The 22,372-nt window shown below is 45.0% G+C and overlaps 2 protein-coding genes across 31 annotated transcripts in view; one reads left to right on the forward strand and one right to left on the reverse strand.

Moving 5' to 3' along the window:
• sv2bb (synaptic vesicle glycoprotein 2Bb) overlaps nucleotides 1-3,097 on the reverse strand; it is a 39,586-nt gene extending 36,489 nt beyond the window's left edge. Inside the window, exon 1 of the mRNA XM_021568291.3 lies at nucleotides 2,664-3,097. The gene's annotated coding sequence lies outside the window, so the exon portion shown is untranslated. The remainder of the gene's footprint in view (nucleotides 1-2,663) is intronic.
• Nucleotides 3,098-6,381: 3,284 nt separating this feature from the next.
• akap13 (A-kinase anchoring protein 13) overlaps nucleotides 6,382-22,372 on the forward strand; it is a 94,507-nt gene continuing 78,516 nt past the window's right edge. For all 30 annotated transcript variants that reach the window (XM_036953029.2, XM_036953038.2, XM_036953046.2 and 27 more), the window contains exon 1: nucleotides 6,382-6,860. The gene's annotated coding sequence lies outside the window, so the exon portion shown is untranslated. The remainder of the gene's footprint in view (nucleotides 6,861-22,372) is intronic.

Here is a 22,372-nt window from a genome sequence, read left to right on the forward strand (position 1 = left end):
TCTGAAACATGTTAGGAGAAACAGTCTTATATCAATATCAAAACCACGTCAAAAAACTATTTTGAATCGTGCCCATGTCACTAGGATCTTGTTATAGCGTTACTCTGATATACATTGAGCATACCAAACATGAGGAACAAAGCATCAAAGCTGGGACCGAGAGACTGAAAAACAGCTTCTCTCTCAAGGCCATCAGACTGTTAAACAGGCATCACTAGCACAGAGAGGCTGCTGCCTACACACAGACCTGAAATCACTGGCCACTTTAAGAAATGGACCACCAGTCACTTTAATAATGTTTACATATCTTGCATTAGACATCCCACATATATATACTGTACTTTATACCACCTATTGCATCTTGCCTATGCCGCTCGGTTATTGCTCATCCATATATTTATATGTATATATTCTTATTCCATTCCTTTACTTAGATTTGTGTGTATTAGGTAGCTGTTGTGCAATTGTTAGATTACTTGTTAGATATTGCTGCACTGTCGGAACTAGAAGCACAAGCATTTCGCTACACTCGCATTAACTTCTGCTAACCATGTGTACGTGACCAATAACATTTGATTTCATTTGAACCCCTTCCTAATATTGAATTGCACTCCCCAACGCCCTTTTGCCTTCAGAACAGCCTCAATTCGTCAGGACATGGACTCTACAAGGTATCGAATGCGTTCCACAGGGATGCTGGCCCACGTTGACTCCAATGCTTCCCAAAGTTGTATCAAGTTGGCTGGATGTCCTTTGGATGGTGCACCATTCTTGATACACAGGGGAAACTGTTTAGCGTTAAAAACCCAGCAGCGCTGCAGTTCTTGACACCTGCTACCATACCCAGGGTGTCTAGTGGTTAGAGTGTTGGGCCAGTAACCGAAAGGTTGCTGCATCGAATCCCCGAGCTGACAATTTCAAATCTATCGTTCTGCCGCTGAACAAGGCAGTTAACCCACTGTTCCCTGGTAGGCCGTCATTGTAAATAAGAATTTGTTCTGAACTGACTTGCCCAGTTAAATAAAGGTTAAATGTAAAAAATTCTAAATACCCTGTTCAAAGGCACTTACATATTTTGTCTTGCCCATTCACCCTCTGAATGGCACACATACACAATCCATGTCTCAATTGTCCAAGGCATAACAATCCTTCTTTAACCTGTCTCCTCCCCTTCATCTACATTGATTGAAGTAGATTTAACAAGTGACAACAATAAGGGATCATAGCTTTTTACCTCGATTCACCTGGTCAGTCCATGTCATGGAAAGAGCATGTTTTGTACACTTGGCGTATTCACTGCGCTAGGCATCCTGAGAGCATAACCCTTCATCACTAATGGGATGTAAGGATGCACCACCAGTGCCTGCAGCTCTTGCCCTGTTCTTGATTGGTAATCCCTATAATTATACAAGGCCATATCCCTGGTGATGTTATGGGGCGTGTGTGAGTAATGAAAGCTATGATAATGATGTGCTGCGTATCTATGAGTCGTGTTAGCTCCCCTGTAGTGTCAGTGCCTTCTGTGTCCCCGTCTTAGCCTTCAACCCTCATTTCTCTGATGAATTACCTTGTACTGACTGACCTAGACCACGGGTAATGGCATCATAGTTACACCTGGGCCAACGTCTGCAGAGAACAGGGAGGGAGGGCGGGCTGGAACTCAATAGACAGCTCTCCCAATTAACTCTAGAAAAACAACTGTCTTGGGAACAAATTAATTGTATATTTGTATTAGTTTTGTATTTCCACGTGGGTATCATCAATCCATGCCCACACCCTTTGTCAGAATAGTGGGCTGTGGATGGAATATTTCCTTTTGAAAAATGGATATGCTTCATTAATTTTCCTTTGAATAAATGGGAAATTGTGGATGCGCTGAGGAAATGAAGGCTCTAATCACAAACGTCATTATAATCTCAAGGCTACAACACTTCTTTCAATAAATATTATTTTCAGACACCTCGAAATGTTTAGAGAAAGTGGCAAAGAAACTTCACACTGTTTTAATCTAAGTATTTCCACAATCACGAGATGGTAATGTTATAATGTGAAAATCACAAAAATCTAAATAAATCAAGATTCATGAAATGCTGAAATACTGCAACCCCAACCCTACTGCATCAGAGCACAACCAACACCACAACTAGATGGAGAGCTTTGCAAGACTGACAAAAAGGACGATTCAAAAATAGAATTAGAATACAACAAAGAATAGTAACAAATCAAAAGTTGCAATAAGCTACAGGTGCTGCCCCACCTTTCGACGGTCTAAGTAGGGAATTGCTCATCTCATGATCAACTGTAACAGCACTGTCTTTATGTATCATTTCGTTAAAAACTAACAATACATCAACATATGTATATAAACACCTGTTCACCTATCAATTTATCACATTATCTTTCTGGGGAGTCAGTGTTAAGTCATTCAGTAATGCTAATAGACTAACAGGACAAGAGGGAAATCTTCAAAGACACTGTATTATGCTGTAGCGTGTTTTCCATATAAGTACACTGATATTCCCACAGCAGTTATGTGATGAGGATCCTCGGTAAAATCAGCATGCAGAACCCAGTGAGACCAATAAGTATAGATTTGCTTTTTAAAAACCCCTACAATAATCTCTGAGTTCAGCCAAGTTGTAGGAAGATGGAATTTTGTTTACCTTCATCCTGGAGACCGGAGGACCCCTGCACGGCATTCCCTTTGTATTGGAGGGTCCTCCCAGTCCAGCAGAATGATGCAGAGAGATAGAGAGAGAGCGGAAGTGCAAGAGAGAACAAGAGAGAACAAGAGAGAGAGGGAGCAAGACAGAGAGAGAGCGGGCCGAGAGAGAGAGAGTGAGAGAGAGGTGTAAGGGAGGGAGTATGGTGTGGTGTGTGGAGCAGCAGAGTTTCTTGATGCAGTCTGGGTACTAGCTGAATGCTAATCAGATAGTGGAGGCCTTTCCCCAGGAGTGGAGGAGTGCAGAGCAGACTCCCTCCATATATCTTGTCAGGCTCCCTGCAACACCCACTCACAGCCAGGAACCAGCACAATCAGCACTATCCACTAGCTGGATCAGACTATAGACCCACCGCCAGCCTGCCTCTAACTCATGACTGGAGAGGCTGTATGTATCGTATGTTAGGTAGCCAGGCAACCTGCCCCTACAGAGCAAACCCTGCTGTATGGGAACAAACAGAATCCAACCTAAACCATTCACACTTCTGTCAGCACACTTATATTTTCAACTAATCTGAAAATGGTATTGTGCAAATGAAAAATAAATACATCTGTATTAGCTAACTGTTGTTCTAGCGGACAAACCCATGTTTTGTCGTGTTACCACCTCCAGAAACCCATTGTCTCTGACTGCATGCAGTTCACAGCTAAATAATCTACCAATATCGACGTGACATTACACACTAGCTGCTGCCTGTCTAGGCTGGAGTCTGTCATGCATTATTTCAGAGCGCAGCTTGCAGCAGTCATCTTTCATATTTTATGCAGCATGGGCAGACATTCCACCCCACACACCACCACCATACTAAAGAATGAAAATATGTGGAAATGTTTGTGGCACACCCCATATCTTATACATTTTTTATTCTGATTCTTGGGCCAATTTCAACTGGTTTCCTGTTTTTTACCATGTAACAGCCACTATCCTGTAATGTCAAGTGTTATCAGAATAAGTTACATAGAAAGGCTGTTGTTTGAGAACAGATTCACTTCATTAACTTAAGGTGTATGCTGCCTTTTACACAAAAATATGAAATGTGTGCAGTCTTGTGTAGGCCCTTTTACAGTATTGCAGCAACAAACTATATTAGATGAATTGATCATGGGTTGATCACTTGAATAGAAGCAATAAAACAATGTGATGTGGCAAGCCAAAAGATACATTGTGGTTTTTAAATTGTCCTTTGTTCATTCAGCCAAAACATCCATTGTAAATTTGTTTGAATTACTATGCCAACAGTGCCCTCTACTTGATAAATTAAGCAGTATTCTTTCACTGGTAATGCCCGCACTGTCGGGATAAACACATTTTCATTTAATTTGACATATATCTACTTTGCAATGTCCAAAACTTGATGTATTTCTATTGCTTAGAAATACCCCATATGCATTGACTTGAGAGGATTACCACTTCCAGGTCATGCAAAGTCCTAGCAATCGATCAAGTGTGGTCAAAGTAATGCTGAAGCTAAAAGATTCCAGGGGAATGAATCTCATTGTTGTTAGGGTCAGCATATTGTAAATGAACCCACATTGGAGCTCCTGCAGGATTAGAGAAACTACATTTAGACGTTTTATTACCTCTGTCTGTCAACCTCAGTCATTACTGCCTATTGGTCTTGGCAGGAATCTCTGTAACACATATCACGGGAGTTCCTTCCCTGTAGGTCTCCTGCCTGGTGAAGGTGATATGCAGTGGATTTCAGTAAGATGTTTTTCTTAATTATCTGTTGAAAGTACATATTATTGCCTTTGTGTAAGTATCATACTATAAAATGAATGATTGAAAACTACAATGCAATTTTATACACATGTACTCCATATCAAGATGTAATCTAACCTAAAATCACTGGTGCAGTAACACAGAATCTACTTGTCGCTTATTTGTGTCCTAACGGGTCAGTGGCCCCCTGTGTCTCTCTCTATCCATCCATCCTCCCAGCCAGCCTACAGTAGCAGCGTCCTACAGCACCTCTGTTGTGATTCCCTCCACGCTCCTCCAACCCCAGCATCATGCCGGATGCAGCCCTGGACAAATGTGTTTCAAAGCAGCCCAGCGTGACAGAAACCCGAGCTGCACCTCCTCACGCCCAGCCTCATATTTATCTAACCTCTGGGTTTCTCACTGAAGAACCAGGCGAGAGAGAGGAAAAGAGACAGCAGAGCATTCTCAGCCTAGAAAAACATTAGAGTTCTTCAAAGCCCACTGACACGTGGTAGCCATGGAACCAGAATGGACTCCAGGGACCCTGCTCTTATTTGGGGGGGGAACGGTGGAGGAGAAGAGGGCGGAGGAGCAGGAAAAGGGGGAGGCAGAAAGGGAAGAAAATGGCAGAAAGAGCAGACACATTCACCAAAATAATATGACATATTGCATCATACTACAGCACGCTAACCTGAGACTCTACACTCTTAGACAAAAAGGTGCTATCTAGAATCATAAAGGGTTATTCGGCTGTCCCCATTGGAGGACCCTTTGAAGAACCCTACACAGCGGGTTCTACATGGAACCCAAAAGAGTTCTACCTGGAAGCAAAAAGGGTTCTATAAAACCTAACCCTGTCTCTACATTATGAAAACCTCAAATATGAACAATGAGCAGTACCCTGACTATACTGAGAGCCTCACTCCCACCTACATGCAGTGACCACACAGCACAGGTCAGGTCCACACAGATAACATGTATTATCTGCTAAACCATTGAGGATGCGTGATCCATTTCCAGTTACATGGTCCTGGATGGTATGAACAGGTCTCAGCTGAATGAAATTCTTCTAACTCACAAAACCCAAACATATACTAATGATTATAATGTGGTTATTGTGGCTATGACTTGTAGCAGCCCGGCTGGGTTTGGAATGACTATACGGCCGTCTCAAGGAGGATTCACATGAACAGTTATCTCATATAGGTGTCCAAATAGAGGGGGCCAGTGTTCCTGGAGACCGGGCCTCATTCGCATGTTTCCTGACAGACTGCCACACTTCATGAGGACATAAAACTGGGGTGTATTCTCAGAGTGACCACAAAGCAGTCACACCATCTCTCTGCCACCGGGATGAATGAAGTGTGTCACTGTGCACAAGTGGACATAAGTGAAGGGTAGTGTGTGCATGTGTGTTTGTGCGTGCGTGCATGCATGCTCGCGTATGTGTGTGTGTGTGCGTGTGTGCGCGTGTGTGTGTATGTGGATGGTGTTGTTTCAGCTTGGGAGCATCTAAGCCTCTGTTTGCCCTCCTCTCGGATTCCATGAAAAGGACCAGAGTGCTACTGGGTAGCTTGCATGCGGGCTGCTAAAGAGCTCATTCTAGGACCTGCTGCTAGATCTACTGGTCATGCAGAGCAATGCATGATTGCCATATCAATCACAGTGCTGCTGAGCCTATTTATTAATAGGTTAGAGATATTAGTAAATCATGTACCTTCGCATAGCCACTAGAGGTCCACCTTACCCACATGGAGTAACCTACATTATTGCCTAATAAAATGCAATGTGTTTTCCCTTAACACATAATGCTCTATGGTTGCAAAGCATATTCTACTACAGTCTTATGCATTGATGCTGCCAAAAGGGTTTATGTGAAAATGACCAAGTTGACAACTTTATATACAGTTGTTTCATCACCTGTAATGTCTGCATGTCAAAATATGGCTTGCATAGATAGAAACCCGTTACAATTCCGACGCCCACCCCATTATCTCAGGGGAAAAAAACATCAACACAAACAGAACGATATATTATAGGGATGGCTGAGTGACAGCTTGTTGGACCGGTGAGAGAAGACAATGGAACACAGCTCCAACTCAACCTCGTCTCCCAAGTGACGGTATAGCCCGCCCTCTGATGCATGCTTCGTGGACTGATTCGGAAGAATAGAGAGTTGTTGTCGTGAGCAACAAGTAGGTGCTCTGCGAACTATTTAGTGGGCCTACTGTATTGAGTACTAGCGGCCATTCATTACGCTGAGAAGAAGGGGACTTTATATGAAGATTAGATGCTCAAGTGATCTTCTGGACTTCTCTCTGCAGATCAATTAGTACAGATAGGTGCGGTTTGTGTCCCGATAACTTGTGTTAGACCGAACAGGGGAATGCTTCGGAAAGAGGAAAGCACGCATTAAACACCCCAAAGTTCGAGGTAAGATACATTGTAGGCAATAGCACGAGCTAAGTAAAAGGACAGTGTGGTTTTGAAACAACTCTCGTTGGTCTATTTTGTACAAGACACAATTTACATGTTTCAGATGAGCTATGGCACATTATAGCCGTTTTGATTGATCATCTACGGGTCTGGCCTCATGATTGTAACAATGTAACACATGTTGTAGTGACACGGAGGTGGCCTTGCTGGTTAGAATCCAAAGAATCAAAGCCTATTCCGTGGTAAATAATGCGGCACACCTCGGTAGTGGGCTACCCTCTCCCAGGCACCCCCCTAACTTCGGATCAGATTTAAATCCTAGCGGCCATCAAAAAACATGGGGGATTGCACGCCACTGTTGTGCCACTAAAAATGTGCCCGGAATTAATAGAATGTCATCCCCAGACCCCTGCCATACTAATAACATGCATAGTTGCTTTGATGTAATTACATGTAATTGTGATGTTAGTTCATGTGGTTATTATTACTTTGGTTCAATAGCTATAAATTACCAAAGTACAATAGCTATTATTGTTAGGAGTAATGGTGCTCTGATTGTGGTCTGAAACAAATAGCCACATTGAATCAGCTGTGACGTAGATGTAACATTTACTAGTTCATTGCGTTAGGGTTGTGATAATAACACATGTTTCTGAACAACATATTGTTCATTATAAGCCATCTGGGTGTTTAGAAACATACGTTTATACCCAATGTGCAGTTGTAGCAGCAGTTATTAACATGCATACCTAGGCCAGCGGGTGTGGCCAGCGCCACCGACTCTGGTGCGACTTCTCTAAAGAGCTTGTGATTGGTAAAACATGCCAAGGCCTGGGAGCCAGCCTCCGGTACATGTTAACGGGGACTCATGGATTTCCTGTCTTGAGTTTGTTATTGTTTTGAATATTTCTTTACCTTTAACCCCCCTCTGATTACATACTGTAGCCTTGAGTTTGTTGTTGTTAAGACTAGGAGCAGTGGAATTCCCATCGTATGCTGGGTGTTGGGTCTCCGTTTCCCACTGTAGCACCAGCATGCATTAGAGATCACACACAGTTGGACTAGCTGTCTGGCACACATGCATGTTTTGTGTTTCCCCCTCAAGGCTCTATATCTGGCTCATTTGCGCTAAGGTCTTGTCCTAAGGGTTTGGCCAATTGTCTGTAAGCTATCATGCATGTTTTCGTGTAGGACTTGGTCATAGTGGTTCATAAAGACTGATAGAGTACTTTGATAATAGTCCTAAAACCAATTGCTGCACTGCATCCTGTAAATAGTGTGTCTTGTGTATGAAGCTCAAAGCAATGCAGCCGTTCTTGTGAAACACTAAATCAGGGTCACAGAGTGTTTCTTGGTTTTGAAACAAAAGTGTACACCTCACACGCATGGGCTATGGGCTTCAAAAAAAGAAGACACCTGTACCATGTCAGATATGGAGTTGAAATGTATTGTTGCGTTTGCATCCCAATATTACACTTTATACACATCATAGAAGACTGAAATATAACAAAACTATTTGCCATAGAAACACCAGATTTTTTGTCTGTTACATGTTTTGAAATGTTTATTAATGATGAAACTATGCTAGATATGAATAATGTTCCACCCACGAGGCCACTAGTCATTTGACTGCAGGAAAGGTCTACGTGTGTTTTGCAGCTCTGGAAATAGAACTGTCAAACAGGAGAAAGTGGTGGCTGACATTCCTTACAGTGGAATACTCTGTTTAATGAAACTGAAGTGGGTCCATCTGCCACTTACTGCCTGGGTTGGAATTTCAAATCCTTATGAGAGTGGTTCCTCACAGACCACAGGGCCTGCACAGATTGACCTGAAAGTTCTTTCATTGGGGTAACAGTGGGGTAACAGTGGGGTATAGGGAATTATCCTGTCTGAGTTTTAGCCATATGTCTTGTTTTCTCGCCAATTTAATCACTCACGGATCAAAATATGACCTTTTTCTTATTGAAGTGTGATTTTAAGGACTGAGTTGCTAAAGGAAATGGCGTACTGGCATCTTGTCCGCAGCAGTAGAATAGTAGGTGTCCTCTGTCTAGAGACTGTCTAGAGGACATACAGGACACAAATCAAAAGTCTTTGCACAAGTCTTTGCATGTAATGGATGATTGGAGAATGCGTTTGCTGCCTGAGTTTCCTCCATTTTCAATGTGGTAAGGCAACAATAAAGACCTCTATGAACATAGTACTGTGCCCCACAAGACTTTCTGACTAAACACCCATGACGCACCAACTGGGTAACCTGGTAGAGAGGGGACCGGTGACACAGAGGGAGACCATACCACGCTTCTGAATCATCAACACCTCTGGGGATAGTTATTTATATTTCAGTTTTTCAATCTTAATAAACTTTCATCAGTTCGTGTGGCTGTTGGGCTGTTTCACAGGGAAGTAATGTTTTGAGCGCAGAGCTCAGTGGCCTATGCTGTCTTCCCTGCCCAGTGATTTGTTTTCTCTTCACTCCCCTTATATGCCTGTGGTTTTGCTGCTTTGTAAGCATGGTCACAATTCCAATCATTCCTGCTTTTCCGGTTTTAAGCTGCTCTCCGACTTCAGAAGTGGTTTTCCAGTGCCCAACTGTCTCGGTGTGATACGAGGCATGCCTGTCTTAGTGCTAACTGCCCCTCGTGAAAGGTTGCGCCCTCAATCGCAGTGCACATTTCCTCCAACAAAGGACAGGACAATAGAAGCACAGTACTTCAGATGGAAGCTGTGTTGGATAGGGTTGAAAACATGATGGCAACAGATCTATTCATAGCACTGAGTCAAGTATGGATTTAGCTAACCAAATTAGCCTTTTTTTGTGTTGAGTCAGTGTCTCACTTGGATTGTACTATGTGTTCTAGTGGAGGACATTGATTGCAAACAGACAGAGGCTCGAGGTCTACCTCTGACATTTTGTTGCGTCAAATTAAACTCTGCACTTCCGGGATCTGCTCGATTACTACAGTATCATCATAATAAACATGAATAACTCTGTCCAGATCCTCCGTTTCAATCTTTCCTTTGTAGCATTCTAAGTACAGCTGGGTTTACAGAAGTGCCCTCAACTGTTCAGAAGGGAGCAGGTGTTAACCAAGCCAAGTCTGCTCCAGAGAAGGCCACCAACAGCACATGTCCCAGGCACTCCAGTGCTGTTGACACACCTGCCTGTGGCTGGCCTGCTCTCCCCCTCTCCCCTGTGACATCACAGCATTTATCTCCCCCTCATCACCATCAACATATTTATCCATTCTGTAAACAGAGTATAGTGCGGCCTGGTCGGCCAAACACTCACACAGGTTCCTCTGGAGTCCGCGCCTGCTTCAAACACTCACACAGGTTCCTCTGGAGTCCGCGCCTGCTTCAAACACTCACACAGGTTCCTCTGGAGTCCGCGCCTGCTTCAAACACTCACACAGGTTCCTCTGGCGTCGGCGCCTGCTTCAAGCACTCACACAGGTTCCTCTGGAGTCCGCGCCTGCTTCAAACACTCACACAGGTTCCTCTGGAGTCAGCGCCTGCTTCAAACACTCACACAGGTTCCTCTGGAGTCCGCGCCTGCTTCAAACACTCACACAGGTTCCTCTGGCGTCGGCGCCTGCTTCAACACTCACACAGGTTCCTGTGGCGTCGGCGCCTGCTTCAAACACTCACACAGGTTCCTCTGGAGTCCGCGCCTGCTTCAAACACTCACACAGGTTCCTCTGGAGTCAGCGCCTGCTTCAAACACTCACACAGGTTCCTCTGGAGTCCGCGCCTGCTTCAAACACTCACACAGGTTCCTCTGGCGTCGGCGCCTGCTTCAAACACTCACACAGGTTCCTCTGGAGTCCGCGCCTGCTTCAAACACTCACACAGGTTCCTCTGGAGTCAGCGCCTGCTTCAAACACTCACACAGGTTCCTCTGGAGTCCGCGCCTGCTTCAAACACTCACACAGGTTCCTCTGGCGTCGGCGCCTGCTTCAACACTCACACAGGTTCCTCTGGCGTCGGCGCCTGCTTCAAACACTCACACAGGTTCCTCTGGAGTCCGCGCCTGCTTCAAACACTCACACAGGTTCCTCTGGAGTCCACGCCTGCTTCAAACACTCACACAGGTTCCTCTGGAGTCAGCGCCTGCTTCAAACACTCACACAGGTTCCTCTGGAGTCAGCGCCTGCTTCAAACACTCACACAGGTTCCTCTGGAGTCCGTGCCTGCTTCAAACACTCACACAGGTTCCTCTGGAGTCAGCGCCTGCTTCAAACACTCACACAGGTTCCTCTGGAGTCAGCGCTTGCTTCAAACACTCACACAGGTTCCTCTGGAGTCAGCGCCTGCTTCAAACACTCACACAGGTTCCTCTGGAGTCCGTGCCTGCTTCAAACACTCACACAGGTTCCTCTGGCGTCGGCGCCTGCTTCAACACTCACACAGGTTCCTCTGGCATCGGCGCCTGCTTCAAACACTCACACAGGTTCCTCTGGAGTCCGCGCCTGCTTCAAACACTCACACAGGTTCCTCTGGCGTCGGTGCCTGCTTCAAACACTCACACAGGTTCCTCTGGAGTCCGCGCCTGCTTCAAACACTCACACAGGTTCCTCTGGAGTCAGCGCCTGCTTCAAACACTCACACAGGTTCCTCTGGAGTCAGCGCCTGCTTCAAACACTCACACAGGTTCCTCTGGAGTCCGCACCTGCTTCAAACACTCACACAGGTTCCTCTGGCGTCGGCGCCTGCTTCAAACACTCACACAGGTTCCTCTGGAGTCCGCGCCTGCTTCAAACACTCACACAGGTTCCTCTGGAGTCCGCGCCTGCTTCAAACACTCACACAGGTTCCTCTGGAGTCAGCGCCTGCTTCAAACACTCACACAGGTTCCTCTGGAGTCCGCGCCTGCTTCAAACACTCACACAGGTTCCTCTGGCGTCGGCGCCTGCTTCAACACTCACACAGGTTCCTCTGGCGTCGGCGCCTGCTTCAAACACTCACACAGGTTCCTCTGGAGTCCGCGCCTGCTTCAAACACTCACACAGGTTCCTCTGGAGTCCACGCCTGCTTCAAACACTCACACAGGTTCCTCTGGAGTCAGCGCCTGCTTCAAACACTCACACAGGTTCCTCTGGAGTCAGCGCCTGCTTCAAACACTCACACAGGTTCCTCTGGAGTCCGTGCCTGCTTCAAACACTCACACAGGTTCCTCTGGAGTCAGCGCCTGCTTCAAACACTCACACAGGTTCCTCTGGAGTCCGTGCCTGCTTCAAACACTCACACAGGTTCCTCTGGCGTCGGCGCCTGCTTCAACACTCACACAGGTTCCTCTGGCATCGGCGCCTGCTTCAAACACTCACACAGGTTCCTCTGGAGTCCGCGCCTGCTTCAAACACTCACACAGGTTCCTCTGGCGTCGGTGCCTGCTTCAAACACTCACACAGGTTCCTCTGGAGTCCGCGCCTGCTTCAAACACTCACACAGGTTCCTCTGGAGTCAGCGCCTGCTTCAAACACTCACACAGGTTCCTCTGGAGTCAGTGCCTGCTTCAAACACTCACACAGGTTCCTCTGGAGTCCGCACCTGCTTCAAACACTCACACAGGTTCCTCTGGAGTCCGCGCCTGCTTCAAACACTCACACAGGTTCCTCTGGCGTCGGCGCCTGCTTCAACACTCACACAGGTTCCTCTGGCGTCGGCGCCTGCTTCAAACACTCACACAGGTTCCTCTGGAGTCAGCGCCTGCTTCAAACACTCACACAGGTTCCTCTGGCGTCGGTGCCTGCTTCAAACACTCACACAGGTTCCTCTGGAGTCCGCGCCTGCTTCAAACACTCACACAGGTTCCTCTGGAGTCAGCGCCTGCTTCAAACACTCACACAGGTTCCTCTGGAGTCAGCGCCTGCTTCAAACACTCACACAGGTTCCTCTGGAGTCCGCGCCTGCTTCAAACACTCACACAGGTTCCTCTGGCGTCGGCGCCTGCTTCAAACACTCACACAGGTTCCTCTGGAGTCCGCGCCTGCTTCAAACACTCACACAGGTTCCTCTGGCGTCGGCGCCTGCTTCAAACACTCACACAGGTTCCTCTGGAGTCCGCGCCTGCTTCAAACACTCACACAGGTTCCTCTGGCGTCGGCGCCTGCTTCAAACACTCACACAGGTTCCTCTGGAGTCCGCGCCTGCTTCAAACACTCACACAGGTTCCTCTGGCGTCGGCGCCTGCTTCAAACACTCACACAGGTTCCTCTGGAGTCCGCGCCTGCTTCAAACACTCACACAGGTTCCTCTGGAGTCAGCGCCTGCTTCAAACACTCACACAGGTTCCTCTGGAGTCAGCGCCTGCTTCAAACACTCACACAGGTTCCTCTGGAGTCAGCGCCTGCTTAAAACACTCACACAGGTTCCTCTGGCGTCAGCGCCTGCTTCAAACACTCACACAGGTTCTTCTGGAGTCAGCGCCTGCTTCAAACACTCACACAGGTTCCTCTGGCGTCAGCGCCTGCTTCAAACACTCACACAGGTTCCTCTGGCGTCAGCGCCTGCTTCAAACACTCACACAGGTTCCTCTGGCGTCAGCGCCTGCTACAAACACTCACACAGGTTCCTCTGGCGTCGGCGCCTGCTTCAAACACTCACACAGGTTCCTCTGGAGTCGGCGCCTGCTTCAAACACTCACACAGGTTCCTCTGGAGTCGGCGCCTGCTTCAAACACTGCCTGGCTTCACTGCCTGATTGCTTTTTTTGTTTGCTTGTTTAATGGGGAAGTTAAGTCTGCGTTTGATATGTGTATTTCAAATACAGTCATTTTCTGTGAAAATGGATGGAAAACAAGTCATGAAAGTCACTCACTCAGACCTGCCAGTGGCCAGAGTTTTAAAGTGCAAAGATACTGTCAAAGCAGAACCTTGCCATGAACTTTAGTAACCTTCAGTAACCCCTGAGAGGAAAGGCTCTTCGTCCTCCTTTCCAACTTGTCATCCCTTGTATGAGTTGATCCCACATCTGCACTTTTAATGATGATGTGCCTGCGTGTGAGGAGAGCAGCAGTGTGCAAGCTGGGCCTGTCCTATCCAGGTCCACATCATTACTGTAGCCTTCACCTCCACCTGCTCAGCCTCTATCTGCCTTTGTCATGCACTGTGGTGGCGGTGGGGGTGGTGGTGGGGGGGGGGGGGGGGGGGTCTCTGTAGCTAACACGAAACTACTTAGTCCTAATGTAATCATAGGTCATGATTATATTTGAGAGAAAATAAAGTCATGTTGAAAGGGATTGTTGCTATTAGTTAACAGTGTCCCTTTTGTAGCCCGTGTGCAGTGAACCCCGTAGACATGACCATTTCTGTTGTGTTATCAGTAATAACACTCATGTTTCTATTTTTCTTAAAGGTTAGGTCAGTAAAGAGCAGTTTTTTTTGTTGTTGTCTTTTTTATTTGATATGATATGAATTCACTACACCCACTGTGTTACTTAATCCACAGCAACACAATTTCCTATTTTTACAGTATAAATATTTGAATTTATTTGGGTGTCTTTTTGGGTATGTCCATTAGAACAGAGGCCATTTAGCGTTTGGGCGTGGGCATGGGCTTAGTAAGAGATTTCAGATTACTCTCCTCGCAGGAAATGGCTATGTGTTGATAATTACTTTTAATTAGCACTATTTCATGGTCCACTGCGCATCATAGTCTCATATCAGGAGTTTGGTAGAGTTTAGTCATGTCCTTCTGGGAAGTCAAATCATTCATCCAAATGACCTTTGTACATCCTGTGAACCACATTGGAGTTAACTACTGATGTGGACTATAAATGGATGTTTATTAAGCCTTGGTTAACTAGTAATGAAGACGCAGTGTAAATACTGTGGCAGGTTTGTACAATAGGCCTTTTCAGGGCCTGATAGGCTGGTGTGATAAGACGAACCAGCAGCAGGTGATAAAACATCCTCTCCTCTCGTTAAAGATGTAAGACTGCCCTCTACCCCGGCCTTCAGGTATTATGGTCTCAGTCAGGACCTGTAATAGAACATTGACCTGTAATAGAACATCTTTCTTTCTTTAGCCTCTCGTTCCCACATCTCATTAAGCCACATTAAGAAGGCAGGCAGACAGGCAGCTAGGGCTCAGTTTGGGGCACCATGTTATGGCTGGCTGACACTTGTATCAGTTAATATAAGCTTTTTTATTCTGATACCAGTGTTTTATTTTTCACCTCAGACTGATGACAGTCAGTGTAGAGAGGTGGATGGGGATTGTCAATCCGACCCCCTGCCTGCATGTCTGTGCTTCTCTGAATGAGCTGCAGCTCTCTGTCTTTCTGCCAGAGTGTTGCCTATGGAGCGGCCTAGCTGCCTGGGACTGACCGGGAGGAGTGTCATTGTGTTATCAAACTGGGTTTGTTTACAGACAATACTGCACTAAGCCCTGTCTCTAAACCCTCACTACTCACACTCCGGGTCGGCCCGCTGTGCACATTGATTTGGTTCCCTAATATCTGGTTGTTGTGGTGTGATGGTGTTACTGTTATAGTTCTGGTGGATGGAGCTGAGGGATCCTTTCTCCTGCTACAAACAGTGGTTATTCACATCCTGGTGGAGAGCAGCCGTTCCTGGGAAATGATCTAACAAAATGTCATTCCGGTGTAGAAAGTGATGATGAAGTTATGACGTTGTTTACCGCACTTTGGCCGGACAGGTACTTTTTAACAAGGTATTTGAGATTTTACAACTATGCGAATGAAGAGCTTTGTTTTTCACAAACAACAGGCCATATTCTGATTTAGTTCACTACTTCTTCTCAATAGGCCCGTCTTCCTGCTTGGCTGAATGTACCGCTCTTGGTTTTCCTCTGTGTTTATCGGAGCAGAATGGTTGCTAAGAGCAAGGCTCAAGTTAAAGCCTGAAAGTTTAGTTTCAGGGAAAAATGTGTCTCTCCCTCGTGTCCTAAATTCTCTCATCCACAAATGTTTGATTCCTTGCTGTGGAGGGAGTCTCCTGATGGGGGTTTGTTTTGTGCAGACTGCAGAGAAAGGCTGTGTCAGCTTCACATAACTGCTCATTAAAACAAGTTGTGGAAACCAGGGCCCCCCACCCTCTGGGTCTGTGAGTTTTTCGGGCTCTGCTTGTCGGTCACAGCTGTATCTGTGGAGGCCAGGTAAAATGTTGTGGTACATATCCTGATATCTATTAAAGCAGGACACAGGCAGGCTGATCCTCTCATCCAATAGCAAACCTCTATTGCTCCTCGATCCTGCCTCGAGGACAACCTGTTACAGCAGGAGAGCTACGTTTTGGATGGTTTAAACTGCAGTTTAAATCAGGGGCAGATTCTGGTCTTAACTCCCCCCACCTCCTCTAGCTTCCCCAGAGTCTCGCTTTCTTTAGTGCTCCTCACATGCATGAAAACCTCTCAACAGGCTCTTAGCAATCTCTGTATTTGGGCACCGCCATCTTCAGTGCCAAGCTGTTATCAGGCCCCTTAAATACTCCGTCTGCTCTGAGTGTTCTCCATCCTTGGTATGCATTCCACCAGAACCCTTCGCTGGTTCAGAGGAGCCACTTAAATGCCAAACCTTTTTAAGAAGGTTTACTTCAAAAGATGTCTCCGTTTATTTTTGCAGCACGTTATAAACTAAAATAGTTTTTTTTATTTTTTACACTGAATGCCCGCCATATAAACACGACTCTTTAGAGATGAGGTGAGCCGTTGAGGGGAGCATTAACCGGGCCTCTGGTTAAACTTCCACTCGATCATACCACCCTCCTCCACCCTCCTGACCTGAACACATGCCTGTACCCCACCCCCATCAGAACACACACAGTCACACACAGTCCTTCACCCCAAACTGAGAAGGCTTGTTTAGACAGATTTAGACAGATTTAAACACAGCGAGCGTGGGGCTATTTCTGCTCGACTCTTATCTCCGTGGTAACTGGCTGTTTAGTGTTTTTATGGGGCTATTGATGTGAGGACTGATTAGACACTATTGTTTTACAAAATGCACTCACAGCGCAGCGAGATGAATCACCAGTTGTTGGGTAATTCTGAAGACATTTAATGTATCTGAAACCACTCTTGGCCTTTCTACATCATAATCCCAACCCAGCTGTAGCCATAATATATTCCCTTCTGGTTTGCCAGCAGTTCAGTTCCCTAAACCTCGGAATGACTGGGGCTCCAATTAGAAATCCCGGAGATTGACTTGCAGCAGGGATCTCCAAACAGTCAGTTATAATGTCCGAGCTGCTTTTGTCGGTCGGCATGGAGACTTCAACAGTGAGACAGCTGATTGGTTGAGCTCCATGATAAGTGAAGTGCAATGTTCCCTCTAAACTGCGGACTGCCACACAATCCCGTTCCGAGATTGAACTTCACTCAATTTTCTAAAGTTTTTCCCTTTAGTTAACACCATCAACGTTTTGCTATACTGTGGGAATTGTGCTCGAATCAACGCAATATTATCCACTTTCAATGAAACATTCCGAAACAAAATGAATTATTCAAGGCTTAGTATGCAAAACTAACTGTGCGTGAGATTTTCTTGTAGGCAAAGCCCATTGGAGTAGGATTCTTTTTGGAGTAGGATTGGAGTAGGATTCATTGGAGTAGGATTCATTGACAGGCAGGACTCTACACAGACCGGTGTGCCATAACCAATCAGAGCGGCAGTAGGCCTTTATGCAAATAGCCATTGCCATATATGGATCTGTGCCATTCACTTTGAACTGGACTGTGTTTATAGTGGAGTATGTGAGCAGAATTGAGTGATCAGAAATCTCGCTCAAGCGGTGTTTGCGCAAATTCTCAGGCCAACGGCTCCACTAAAAACCACTCCACGCTCACAGGAAAGAAAACTGCCACTCCAAATTGAGATTAAAATGAATTCATATCACAATTTAACCAACACCCATCTTTTTTTGTTTCTACCTGGACCTACCATTTGGTTTTGAAGCATTGAAACCGAACCACACGATTTGAATTAAAGGTATTTTAATAAACTTGAAAAGGTGAATGTAAGAAGCGCTCATCATTTCAAATTGGTTACATGTTATATTAAACAGCATATGAACAATCTAAATAGGTCAGGAGACAGACAGGGAGCCTAAGAAGGAACTACAATCTTTTAGGCCATATTATTTCAATTATTTCAATGCTATAGCCTACAAAGAAATGCATTGTGAAATACACTGGCGAGTGCGACACACTAGGCTGGTAGGGAGTCAGGGACATTAAGCGCACAGCATTTCAACAACATTTTGTTGTATTAAATCATTATAGTCTATAAATTGCGCACATAGGCTGTGACTTACTTAAGCAGTAAGGCACGAGGGGGTGTGGTATATGTCCAATATACCATGGCTAAGGGTTATTCTTATGCACGATGTGAAGCGGAGTGCCCAGCCCTTAGCTGTGGTATGTTGGCGATATACCACAAACCCCCAAGGTGCCTTATTGCTATTATAAACTGACTACCAATGTGATTAGAGCAGTACAAATAAATGTTTTGTCATACCCGTGGTATACAGTCTGATATACCATGGCTGTCAGCCAATCAGCATTCAGGGCTCGAACCACCCAGTTTATAATTAGAATTAAACACAAATGAAACAAAAACAAAAATCATTATTAGGCTCAGTATACAGTGCCTTTGAATACTTTTTTTTTTTTAGAAAGATGTGTTTGGCCAGAGTGTGTAGCTTCAGGCTCATGCGATGGTGCCTGGAGAGCAGGTCAGCAGTAGAGAATATCCTCTCCACACCTGCAGAGCTACTGGGGATGCTAAACACCCTTTTGGTCACTCTTGCCAGGCTGGGCAGGGATGCAGAGTTGTTATTTCTTCTATACGTAGGCCTTAAGGTTTTTAGGCAAAATAACCCAATCAAAACAGAAAGCTCTGGTTTTGATATCAAAACATGCGCATCTATTTGCGACCACTAATGCTTAAAAATCAGAGTATGTGACGAGGATCGGAGATGGAGCGAGATTCCCGAAGGCTGATGCATCGGCCTTCTCGCCCACTCCAATATAAATATTTTCAGAGAGAAACTGATAGAACACACAGGTGCAAAATCAAGGTGACTTACAAAGATGAGGAGGACCAAGAGCAAGAGAGGGAGTGCAGTGATGTAGTGTCCACAACTAAAGAATCATTGTGGAATCTAAAAAGACACCTATCCCCAAAGCATGATGGCGTACTGCATCTACCCACCTGTGCACATTTGTTCATATTCTTTGCTAGTTAGTGAGTTATTAGCCCAGTTATAGGTCGTTTCTAGTCAACAATTAGGGAGTGGTTGCTTCCTGCAAGAGCACAAAATGTGTGTATTTCTAGTCATCTTTGAAAAGCGAGTTAGGTAAAAAGCTTTTTTTTAATGTCTTATAGAATGTAGGCCTACATTGAACACCACACATTTCCTGCCTCTGACAGAACAGCTATTTCCATGTTAAAATGTTATGGGATGCATTTATCTCCATAGTTTCTTTTATTTTAGTCCACCCTGGTAGTCCTACATGATGATCAAATAGTCACAGCAGCCTACTTGGCCACTGTTGACCTTTACGGGATCCCCCCCCCCCCCCTACTGCGCGGGATGGTTAAGCTAACGTAGGCTAATGTGATTAGCATGAGATTGTAAGTAACAAGAACATTTCCCAGGACATAGACAAATCTGATATTGGCAGAAAGCTTAAATTGTTGTTAATCTAACTGCACTGTCCAATTTTCAGTAGCTATTATGGTGAAAGTATACCATGCTATTGTTTGAGGAGAGCGCACAGTTATGAACTTGAAAATGTATTAATAAACCAATTAGGCACATTTGGGCAGTCTTGACAACATTTTGAACAGAAATGCAATGGTTCATTGAATCAGTCTAAAACTTTGCACATACACTGCTGCCATATTCTTGCTTCAGGTCCTGAGCTACATACAGGTAGTTCGATTTGGGTATGTCATTTTAGGCGAAAATTGGAAAAAAAGGGTTAGATCCTCAAGAAGTGTATAAAACTGTAACTTAAAATGGGTACAGCCTCAGTGTTCACAGTAAACACACTTTAACAATAATCATGTTTGCGCCCGGCAAACCTGAAATTTGCTCAGTCCTACAAAAGATTTTAGGAAACTTTGGTGACATGTCCTGTCATAATTTAATCAAAATAGCTGTTATGAAAAGCCAAATAAAAAGAAAATGATATATAAATGTTAAATTGTTTTTACCTCAAAGATTCTGGTGGTCGGTATGCTCAAAATCCCCATATTTGCTAAAACTGCATCAAAACCTCAGGAGGGGCAACAGGCAACATTGCCGATTGCCGTATGCAGTGCCTACCTTCCCCTTCATTGAAATGCATAGAAATTGTTGGTGCACACGCGCATTCCTGACTCCTACATTAATTTAATTGAGCGATTTCATAGTTTGTGCTTGCGTGTAGCCTTAAAAAGGTTGGTCGTCAGAGATACTCGGCTCTTCCTCTCAGTGGTCATGGGCGTCTCTACATAGTTTGACGCTGGCATCCCCTGAGTGACAACTAACATTAACGAAGCTAGCTACCCACTGGGCAAAAACTGGTTGCACCAACGTTGTTTCCACTTCATTTCAACAACAACAAAAAATTTATCTAATGACGTTGAATCAACGTGGAAAACGGATTGGATTTGCAAAAAGTCATCAACGTAAAGGAATTTGGTGGTTTTTTTCACCCGACTTTGAACCTAAATCCAATAACATGGTGAAATGTTTTGTTAATTTCACGTTGAATTCACGTTAGCTGAACCAAATGTAAATCAAAACTAGAGGTTGATATGATATCTGTGCCCAGTGGGTAGTTAGCATTAACAATAACCTGACAAAACAAACAATTTTCCCTTCACCCAGAAAAGTAGACGAATGGATTTAATTTACATTTGCAATTAGCAGGTCACAGGTGAATGAATATGAGAATAACTGGTTTATTACAAATGTGTAAAACATATGTAACTTGCTCTATCATTAACAGGACCACAGAATACACATTTAAGATCTGTATACAGTAGAAAAGAGAAGATTTGAAGCTTCGTAACGATATCATAACTCTCTGATCAGCTGTTAAGAGAAAATCACAGATGTTTGCCGTCATTTTTCAGCCCCGGCGCCATTTGCATTCTGCTTGCAGCAACGCAAGTGTCGCTGTAGAATACATGGTCTGTCTGTCTGTTATTTGGTGTGTGTGTGGTAGAAAGATGACCTTGCTATTACCTGGGTCACAGTGGCGCCAGTGGTATCAGGTAAGGCTAGGGAGTCTACTTTCCCGAACATGAAAGTTTACATGAACTGTTAGCCGCTTCAATATCTCTTTGAGTGACAGACAGACGCTAGCATGGCATTAAGTAGACTGTGAATCCCACAGTCTATGGTAAACAAGTGTAATAGATTTTTTTTAAAAAAAGGTATTGAATGCATGAAACATTATTTGCCAAAATTGGAAACCTGTCATGGTAGAGTAGATAAGCTGGAGAGCTTTGAAGGTGTTCAGTTAAGCTGGTATTTCCCTAGTGAATGGTTCCTTAATGTAACCATTACGTAACTTAATGGTGTGTTCCTACCGCATGACTGCTTGTTCATAGAGACACATACAGGCTTTGATTAAGAAAAACACAAATAGCCCATATCCTTTGTCATGCCTGTTTTCCTGCATATTGGTATAAGCTACGTAACCAGTTGTGTAATGCTGCTATCTATCTGCCTTCAGGGGATGACCTTAGCTGCACATGACCCCTAACCTCTCAGAGGGCCTAACTGGCCCACAGTACAAAGGCTTTCTCATGTTCCAGGGGGAAGTCCCCTAGAGACTGTCCCACATGCTACATCCCGTTGGTGCCACAAGGGGTGTGTGTGTACGTGATCCAGCCCTCCATGTACTGTTATTCCTCTGAGTCAGCTCTGTAGCCACACACACACACACACACACACACACACACACACACACACACGCACACACGCACACACACGCGCACACACACACACAGAGTCCAAAACCACCAGGAAGGGGACATTGACATCCAGACTATTTCTGCAGGCCCTTGTGAATGAGCATCAGCCCCTGTAGCTCAGATTGTTCACGCATTCTTCCACCATGACGGAGGCATGCACATATAACAGCCTGAGAGTCTCCACCAGGGCTCCAGCCGTGCTCTGACACCAGGATACCTCATAGCTGCCATGCTTTTCATATAATTACTACGTGTGCAGATGACGGAGGGTTAAAGCTAATCAAATGTAATGTAATGAATGGGTTAGCAAGTAGCCAGCTAATCCGTAATCACCTTATCCTATTTCAGGCTTCATGTCATTCATGGTGCAGTCTTAGCATCATCCACATCCACACAATAATATCCTTCCCTGGTAATTGTGTGGTGCAACAGGGAATTGGCTTACCTAGGCTGAAACTACACTACATTAATGCTGTCTCTTCTCCCTAGACTTACTACTAGGGTCCTCCCTCGCCTTTGATTTGCGGTATGTTAGTTTTGCGCCAGAACTGTTGTGCTTTATGATTTTATT

Source organism: Oncorhynchus mykiss, chromosome 2, assembly GCF_057628025.1.
Source record: "Oncorhynchus mykiss isolate SJ-2025 chromosome 2, ASM5762802v1, whole genome shotgun sequence".
In the NCBI taxonomy this organism is placed as follows: domain Eukaryota; kingdom Metazoa; phylum Chordata; class Actinopteri; order Salmoniformes; family Salmonidae; genus Oncorhynchus; species Oncorhynchus mykiss.